The sequence below is a fragment of the Vombatus ursinus genome, unplaced genomic scaffold, assembly GCF_900497805.2.
Source record: "Vombatus ursinus unplaced genomic scaffold, bare-nosed wombat genome assembly UNPS02014830.1, whole genome shotgun sequence".
In the NCBI taxonomy this organism is placed as follows: Eukaryota; Metazoa; Chordata; class Mammalia; order Diprotodontia; family Vombatidae; genus Vombatus; species Vombatus ursinus.
This window is the reverse complement of record NW_020954608.1, coordinates 20,254,787-20,264,452: the sequence shown is the minus strand read 5'-3', so window position 1 is coordinate 20,264,452 and position 9,666 is coordinate 20,254,787. Positions and strand designations below refer to the sequence as shown.

Sequence of the window (9,666 nt, the reverse complement as noted above, 5' to 3'; positions counted from 1 at the left end):
ACACACACACACACACACACACACACACACACACACACACACACACATGCACACAAACACACAAATCTTTGCCTACTGGAATTTGTTCCCTTCACATTCCAGTTCAAAAAACTATTTCAAAGGTACATATCTGATAAAATAAATAGCTAGCATTTATATAACACTTTAAGGTTAGCAAAGTGCTTTACAAATAGTATCTCATTTTGTCTTCAAAATAATCCTGGGTACTGTGCTATTATTAGGTACTAACATTATCCCCATTTTACAGATGAGAAAAAAACAACCACCCTAGGCAAATGTTGAATGACTTGCTCAGTCACCCCCTAATAAGTGTCTGAGACTGGATTAGAACTCAGAAAGATGTCATTCAGTAATGTCCCTGAATGTGATATGCCACTTGTTAAATTCTCCTGTGCACTTAATCAAAATTGAACTTTTATTGTAGTTTTTGAGCATATGTTTCTGCCTATTTTATTATAAACTTCTTTAAAGCAAAAACTGCATGATATCAAAGGATATTGTCTTATGCATGGTTAAGTTATCTAATAGCAATTTTTAAAAACTGGAATGAATTTAATTCAACCTCAGCCACATCTTTGTCATCAGTCTTTTCTTTAAGCACATTGTATATAGGTGCTTAATAATTTTTTTGATCCAATTATCAAGTAATCTAAGAACAAGAGATATTAATTAAATTAACTTCACATAAATGAGTGTATTGAAAGAATAATGACAGATGGAAATCATATGAAAAAAGTTTCATTAAAGATTCACATAAACTTTCATTTTTTAAGCCCAAATAGAGCCTGGATCTATATTTAAGGTAATGATTATTTTTATCCCCTAAATTATAATACTTTGAATATTATTTCTCCACACCATTAGATATATTGTTACTTTCTTCAATTAAAAACACTTATGAATTTCTATAACAAGGAAAAATAACTCAAGCTAACAGTACCATATTGTTTTATATTACTTTTACAGTATAAAGCTGATTTTTTAAAAGCTTAAAGCAAAAATCAAAAAAATAGCTCTCAAGGATTACAAACTATGTGGATTTTTGTACCAGGCTAAAATATTAAAATTAAACTTAAAGGATAGCACAGAATGTGTTTTGTTGTCTTGGAATAATTTTAGAAGTCTCTAAAAGAATGTGATAAAGCAAAATTTAATTGCCCATTATACACAGCCTTGAGGTAAATAGAGAGTAAGGACCATGAGCTTCTCCAAACTTTGACTTTTTCCAGTATAATATTATAAAAAAATTAATTTTCATAGAACTTGGATTATAAATTAATTTATGTGCCTAAAAATGGGCTTAGGAACATAAAGTCATATATTGTATTATTATACAGCTAAAGCCAGAAGGGACCTCAAAGGTTATCTTTCAAGGATTTTTAATCTGAGGTCTGTGAAGTTTTTTTTTTAAAACATTTTGATAACTGCTTCAATACTTGTTTCAGTCAGAATAGTACGTATTTTATTTTATGCATTTTCAAACTTTGTGCTTAGAAGAGTCAGTAGGTTTCACCAAGCTCTGCCACATGACAAACACAAAAAGAGTAAGATCTTCAGATCTAGTGCAACTTTTCCATTTTACAAATGAAGAAACTGAGGCCCCAGTTACATAACATGTTTAGGTCCTTTAGGTGATAAGTACCAGAGGTGGAATGTAAACCCAGGTATACTTCTTAAGTTTGGACTTTATATGGTTGACAGGGATTGCTTTCTTTCCTCCCTTCTTCACTCCTAGGTGTATTTTGTTGCATGATCTCTGATTGGAAGAAAATGGGAGTAAATATTATGAAGTATTATTAGCATACTAATCATGTTTCCAGTTCTTAGCAGAATTGACCTTTTTCTCCCTTTGGATTAATCTGATCCTTTGAATTCATGTAAGATTTTTAAGATGCTACTTGGAGCACAAAATGTTCATTTTGAGAAACTGAATTAGACATGTAATTTTTTTTTCCAAATGGCACTGATAAAAGTTTGAGAAAGAAAAGGGGTGAAGCAGAGTGGTTAAGGCTTTAGAATAAAATGAAAAACCAAAAAGGTTAAAAAAATTGTTTCATTACAACCCCTACATTCAAAGTAAATATCCATTTAAACAAACAGTGACTGACTGAGCAAAGTAATTACTATTGCTTGTCATTAGGTGGAGAAAAAAAAATTAGTAATATGATTAGCAGGAGATACCTTTCCTGAAATTGAGCCTGCACTACAAATTGCTTTCTACTGACAGCATTTGACCATGATTAATAAGTGTAGAACAGAAGAGAAACAACTCAACTGAGGAGCAAAATTCTTCATTTCTATTTATTATCTTCCTATACTGATATTTGTATAATATGCTTATATTTAATAATAGCAAATAAAATTTGATTTTAAAATAGGATATATATATATATACACACATACATATATATCCTCATATATAATTGTAATGTAAAATTAATATATTTTTCTAAGCTTGTAAATGCTTAAATTTGTTTTAAATAATGAAAGTGAATATTATGCTGTCTTCTTTTCATTTTCATAGATTTTGCAAATTTATTTTTCCATTAAAAAATAACCTTTTGGTTCACATGTCATTTTAAATAGTTAAAATGTAAGTTCTGGGGAAAAATACTTAGTTTCATAATATTGTCCCTAGTTATAATTTAGTTTTGTTTTTGTTTTTGTTTTTGGGCAATTGGGGTTAAGTGACTTGCCCAGGGTCACAGAGCCAGTAAGTGTCTGAGGTCAGATTTGAACTCAGGTCCTCCTGACTTCAGGGCCAATGCTCTATCCACTGTACCACTTAGCTGCCCCTTCTAGTTATAATTTGTAAGATCATAAAATCAGACCTCTGTAAAACAAAATGACCGTTAAATACAGAAAGCTAAAGAGAGAAATCCACATTGATAAGGTATTGTTACAGAGACTTTAAAGTTCATTTTACTTTATTTTTAAAGAAAAAAATCTTTCCAGATTTTATTCAAAATCCCTTTTTAACTGACTTTTTCTTCCTCTCTCAGTTGCTTTCATTCTAAAAGGCAACATGTAGAAATCCTAAAATTATTATAATAACAAAAACAATTAAAGAAAAATTACTTTTTAGTTCAGTAGATTCTGTTTAAACAATCCTAGTTCAAAGAATAAATCATTTAAAATAGTTTTTCATCCTGTATATAACACTCTTATATAAATGTCACAAAAGGGAAATATAACTTCCAAACTAATAATTTTTAGAGAGACTGCACACAGATTTAAGCTCTAGCTATATAATTTTCTCATCTTATGAGGTAGAAATTAATTTGTCTGGATGTAAATGTGCAAAATGTTATTTTTTGGTATACATCTCAATCACCATTACAATGGCAAATCCTTCCCTTTTTGCTAAATATCATTTAGTCATAATACTGTTGATTTTGTCCTTTAAAAATCTGATTTTTTGGGGGGAGGAAATAGGCTTTTTAAAATGAAAAGTCAGTATTGAAAGTAGCCCGAGACATTAATTTATTCTTCTAATGGATATTCCTATCACATTTAGAACCTTGAAACATTTTTTAAACATAATTAAATATAATTGATTTAGTTACATTCATATGTTAAGGCTATCTCGGGATATCTAGGTTTATAGAAGTTTGTACAATTAAAAAAAGTGAGCGATCTGCTTAATTTAAATTACAGGATTCCATCAGGTCCCTTCCTAACCCTCTTACTATGCCTCAGCATAGCATGAAAGTCAATCCACATTCCCCAGGAATTTGATGGCTAAATGTAAGGTGTAATAATGCCTGCCAAGTTGGAAAGACTTTGATTATGACCTAATATATCTGTCTTCAGAAAATTTACCTACCAAAAGTCAAAGACATTCAATATTGGGCTGGATGCAAGGGAATATAATTACTAAGGTCTGTCTTCCAAGTTATAGAAAGGTTGTAATCTGTATCAATATAGAGAAAGACCATATTGATGAAATCACAGATCTTTGAAATATTGAGGTATTTCTTTCATTATTATAATTTTAATAAAAGTAACATCTCTGTTATGGAATGTCCATTCCTTTGCAATGAAAATTGCTGTTTCTACCAAAATTGCTATGAAAAACGCTGATTGAAAGGTTGCCAACCCCTTCTTTCATGGGAGCAACATGCCTACACCATACCTAATTAAGACTAATTTCCCCTGAGTAGCATCCATAAAATTTGAGTACTGATTCTTATGGGACCTATCAGCTGGTACACTTTCTATTTCATATAATTTACTTTTCTTTCAAGCCAGGAATTAATCTACATACATCAGTATGTAATATATTTTTCCTAAATCCTTAAAGAACACAGTATTGTTATTTTTTAATTAGTTGCATTTAAATATCTTGGTTTCTGGGATTAAAACATGAAAATAAAATTACAATGTACTCATGTGACCATATTTTCAAAGATGATAAATTCAGAATATGCACAAAAGCTACAGATTCTACCTAGAATGATTATGAATTGATCCTTTTTTTTCCAGATCAGAATTTCAATCACTGTTGCAAAAAATTTTTTTTTGATACATGTAGTCATTGTCTTTCAGTTTAAATGTAAATTCATGACTTAAACATGTCTTCTGAATTATGACCCAGTTCTTTAAGACATTCTATAAAGACAGTCTGGTAAGATGATGAGTGATGACCTCAAAGTGATGAAAACCTGGTTTCAAGTCATTACTGTTCAGTCGTTTCCAACTTTTTGTGATCTCATTTGGGGTTGACTTAGCAAAGATACTGGAGCAGTTTGACATTTCCTTTTCCAGCTCATTTTACAAATTAGGAACTGAGGCAAACAGGGCTAAGTGACTTTCCCATGGTCAAACAACTAATAAGTGTCTGAAGCCAAATTTGAACTCAGGAAGATGAATCTTTCTAACTCTAGACTCAGCCCTCTGTTGACTGGGCAACCTAGTTACCCCTAGTTTCAAGTCCTGTCTTTGACATTTACTGGCTTTGTCAAATTAGGTAAGTCACTTAAAACTCCTGAGTGCTCTAGGCCAGAGATGTCAAACTCAAATAAGAAAAACCACTAATCCATATGTAAGGATCCATGCAAGCACATATTGACTTAATTTTAAAATGTAATGCTTTCTATGTTTTATTGTATTAATATTTATTTTGTTAAATATTTCACAATTACATTTTAATCTGTTTCTAATGCACTTGGAAGGTCTGTGAGACTTACGTTGCACATTTTTGCTGTAGGTCACTCTTTTAAGACAAAGTTGCAAAAAAGGTGCTGACCTATAGCAATATAAGGTGTTTTCTCACCTGGGAGTTCCTTGAACCAGTGAAATCCTAAGTCTAGTCCCCATCCAAGACATTTTGAGATCATACAGAATTTATTTAGGGATTTATTTTTATTTAAAAGTTGGGAATAATACAGCTTTCATTTGTAGAGTATGAAGTGTGTGTTTATAAGAAGCTAAATATTTGTTGTCTTAATATACCTTTGTACTATTTATCCTCCAACTACTAAACCTCTCAATGCTCTGGGCCAGGGGCAGGGAACCTGTGGCCTTCAGGCCATGTGTGGCCTTCTAGGTCCATAAATGTGGCCTTTTGACTGAATCCAAATTTTACAAAATTCTAAAAAATTTGGATTCAGTCAGAAAGCCTCATTTAAGGACCTAGAAGGCCACAGATGGCCTGAAGCCCATAGGTTCCCTACCCCTGCTCTGGGCTATTCTCTAAGACTGGAAGTTATACAAAGGAGGCACTGACCTGAATTAGTATAAGGAGTATCCTCACTCGGGAATACCCTATATGCCAAGAAAATCATAGTTCTGGCCCATATCCCTATAAGACATACTAAGATCACGTAGAATTTATTTAGAGATTTTAAGTGTGTGTGTTTTTTTTTTTAATTTGGGGAAATATGTCCTCTTTATATTTTTAATTGAACGAAAGAGTTCACAGAAACAAGTCATTTTGTGAACTGTCATGATAGATCTAGAATCTACAGATTTACTCGGTTTTCTTAAAATATTTTAAAATTACATTAAAAAATGCCATTGTAAATGCAGCAGTCTTAATTTTCTTTGTGACTGTATCTTATTCACCTGTTAACAAATTTCAACAATAGTAATCAGTTCTTCCAAAAGATATAGAAAATCTAACCAGATACAAATTGTCATGTTTCAATAGGAACAAAGAATATCCAGGGTTGGGGAAACTGTCATGTTTCAATAGAAACAAAGAATATCCAGGGGCCACACGTCGCCTCGAGGCTGCAGTTTCCCCACCCCTGAACATTTTTATAAAATTTGTGAGCTTTAAGAGGTCTTGGAGATCATCCACTCCATCCCCCTCACCCTATGTCCCATCACCTCCATCCAATTCCATTTTATAGAAGAGAAAGGCAAAGACCTTAGTGGTGAAGTGAATTGTCCAAGATCACAATCCTAATTAGTAGCAAATATACGACTCAAAACCAGTTCAAATCCTGATCAGTGTGCAGTGGATAAAATGCTAAATTTGGAGCCTGAAAGTCCGTGGTTTAGATCTCACATCTAATACTTTATTTCCTCAATTGTGGAATGGGGATACCCAGAATTGAGGGGTGATAAGAAAGAGATGAACAGGGTCATGAGTAGAAATGAAGATAGGAAAAGAACCAAGATAGACTAGAGGGTTATTATGATGCAGTAATGGGAGCTGCTCTTACAGTGTCTGGAAGAAGAGAAAAAAAAGGTGGGAGTCACTAACAGTTTTAAATGTTTAAAAAAATCAAGGAAGGTGAAGACTGAGAAAAGGTCATCCTTAAGCAACATTTGATAGAAGAATCTTGGAGTGAATGAAAGACTATTGATGAAATAATTATCTGACTACTTCAATGACTATTCATCCAAGTCCTTCCATCCTTTGTGATTCTTGGTGTGAACGATCAGTTGTTTTCTGTCCTGTCTGACATTTTGTGACCCCACTTGGGGTTTTCTTGGCAAAGATACTGGAGTGGTGTGCCATTTCTTTCTCCAGCTCCTTTTACAGGTGAGGAAACTGAGGCAAATAGGATTAAGTGACTCTCTCAGGGTCAGACCGGTAGTGTCTGGGGCCAGCTTTGAACTCAGGTTTTCCTGACTCCACGCCTGGTGTATCCATTGTGCCACTTTATCTGCGATTTTCTGTAAATCATCCACAGAGGAACTGTCCTCCATATTGGATGAGAGGAGGGCTTCTTTTGGATCTTTTGTTGAAGTTCTTATACCCTCTAAAATATGGGAGATATCCTATTTTTTTTTTTAGTCTGGTAACATACAACACAAGAGGGATGGGCATAGTGGATACAAAACAGAATTTGAAGTCAAAGGGCCTGAGTTCAAGTTCTGCTTCTGACCCCTACAGGCTCAGTGAGCCTGGACAAATCACTGAACCTCCTAGTTCCCCAATCTACACTCTTAAGACCAGAAGTTGCCAAACAGTTAAGTTCTACATTGGCAGAGGGAGCTTTCTCACTGTGAGTTCCCAAAATGGTTGAAACTGCAGGTTCTGACAAAAAAAAATAATGTAAGAACCATGAAATTACCTTTCAAAAATTAGAACAATTCACATTGCTCAATGTTTTCCTTCCATATTTTCAATAGCATCTGATTGGGCATATTTATGTTTAGAATAGGAAAAATGAAATGAATAATTGTGCAGCCTGTTAGTTTTCAAATCTGAATAAATGAACTGTTTTGGCTCAACACCAGGCGTCAGAGCACCAATGAAAATGTCAGTGATCATAAAGGTAAAAATAAAAATTTCTGGAGACAGTGTGAGAGCCTTTTCTTACTAACTTCAGAATAGGAAGCTGGTAATACCTTGATAGACAGTATATCATAGTAGACTGGGCTTGGCCTCAGAATTAGGAAGGCATGAGTTTAAATCCTGCCTCTGATCCATGCCAGCAGGTTATTTATTCTTTTGGTGTTCCCCTTTTCCCCACAACTCTAAGAAATTTGACTACAAATACACGGTGCTTCTGCGTCACTGGGGGGAGTTTTCTAACTGGGAAATGTTTTAGTTCCCAAAATGATGAAATCATTTGTTCTGAGTAAACAACGACAACAATGTTTCACATTTCATGCTAAAATTCCATTAGCAAGAAGCCATGTTGACAAAAGAATAGTTGCCAATGACACATAGAAGGCTTTGATTAAAGATTTCAGCACACAAGAGTCAAAAAAATCATTCTTGGCACTACAAAAAATTCTACATGGAGAAAATGGACTTTACCTTGAAGTTCACAGGATACCTGTCACGTAGGAGAAATCTGTCTTTCGTCAGCAAATTAGAAAACTCAAGTTTCAAAATGACAGTCCCCTGCTTCCCTTTCAGAACAGAATGTTAGACTTTTCCTGTGCATGAAATGAAGGAAAGACCCAGCCTTGATTGCTGCAATTAGCTTTTTCACATTTAAATTGGAATGCAGATTAAATTCAAGGATGCTAAATTACAGCTGATTCCTTGAATAAGGCTGAAATCCCCTGCTTTGTGACCTTTTTATAGCTGTAATTAGAATATCTGAAGAGTTCCAAAATGATTTCTTGATCATTTTTGTTTGTGATGTGGACTGGCTGTGGCTCATTTGGTGGAAGGTCACGCTAGGCCTTTGATCCATTTTTGGCAGCCAGGACTGCTGATGTGCCAGTGACAAGCCACTGCTTCTGGGCCTACACCATGATAATAGCACCAAGATTGTTTGTGATGAATGATCTTCAGCTTCTAGGTGGTGAAAACAACTTCCCTCTTATTTTTCATTCTGGGAAACTCTATGGTGGGGCAGAGGTTGATTAAAAAAAAGAAAACCTTTCTTTTCAGAGGCTTGTTAAAGATGTGAACTTTATTTGGAAATGACAGAATGTATCTAAACTATTTGTCATCAGCTTTTCATATGTCTGGGCAAGGAAATTTTTTTACCTTCGTGGGAAAATAATATAATTAGACACATATACTCTAGCACTACATATTATATACTCTTGTCTGAAACTCACAGCTATGCTGTGAGGTAAATATTGTAGGTATCAGTTATCAGGTATCATTATCCCCATATTGTAGGTAAGGAAACTGAGATAGAGAGGAGCAAAGGCAGTGATGGACCAGCACGGTTTCCACTGCATCAATGTTATTAGAATTGGAGTTCGCACACCAAGGACATTAAACTATAAGTAGAATACTTAATTGTCTTCCTCTCCACTATGCCTTTTAAAAATCCTTTGTCTACAAAGTTGACTTGACCAAACTTGACTTACAAATAATTGTATTGAGAACTGTATTGATTTTTTTTAAGCAAAGATTCAAAGAACCTGATTCATGGTTTTTGGACATATTAATATTAATTTAGGTGTTAATTGTTACAGAAGTCATTTAGACTCAGAACAGTTAAGTTCGGGTCCCAGCTCCAATACTTCCTAGCAATGTGAGTGTGCCACTTAATCTTCCTAAGTGTCAATTTCCTACAATATTAGCTGGGGATGGATACTAGCAGTACCTACCTCACAGGTTGTGTTGAGGAGAGTATTTTGTAAATATTCAAGCACTATTACAAAGGTAAGCTGCTGCTACATAAATAATAAATGTTGAAGACTCCCCAGTCTTGCCTAATTTCCATTCCAGTCTGATCTCAGATTTCTAAATGTCTACTGGACATTTCAACCTGG

General features: G+C 34.1%; 1 protein-coding gene across 2 annotated transcripts in view; it reads left to right on the top strand.

Moving 5' to 3' along the window:
• CACNA2D1 (calcium voltage-gated channel auxiliary subunit alpha2delta 1) overlaps positions 1 to 9,666 on the top strand; it is a 665,469-nt gene that overhangs the window by 442,741 nt on the left and 213,062 nt on the right. The gene's annotated exons all lie outside the window — the stretch shown is intronic.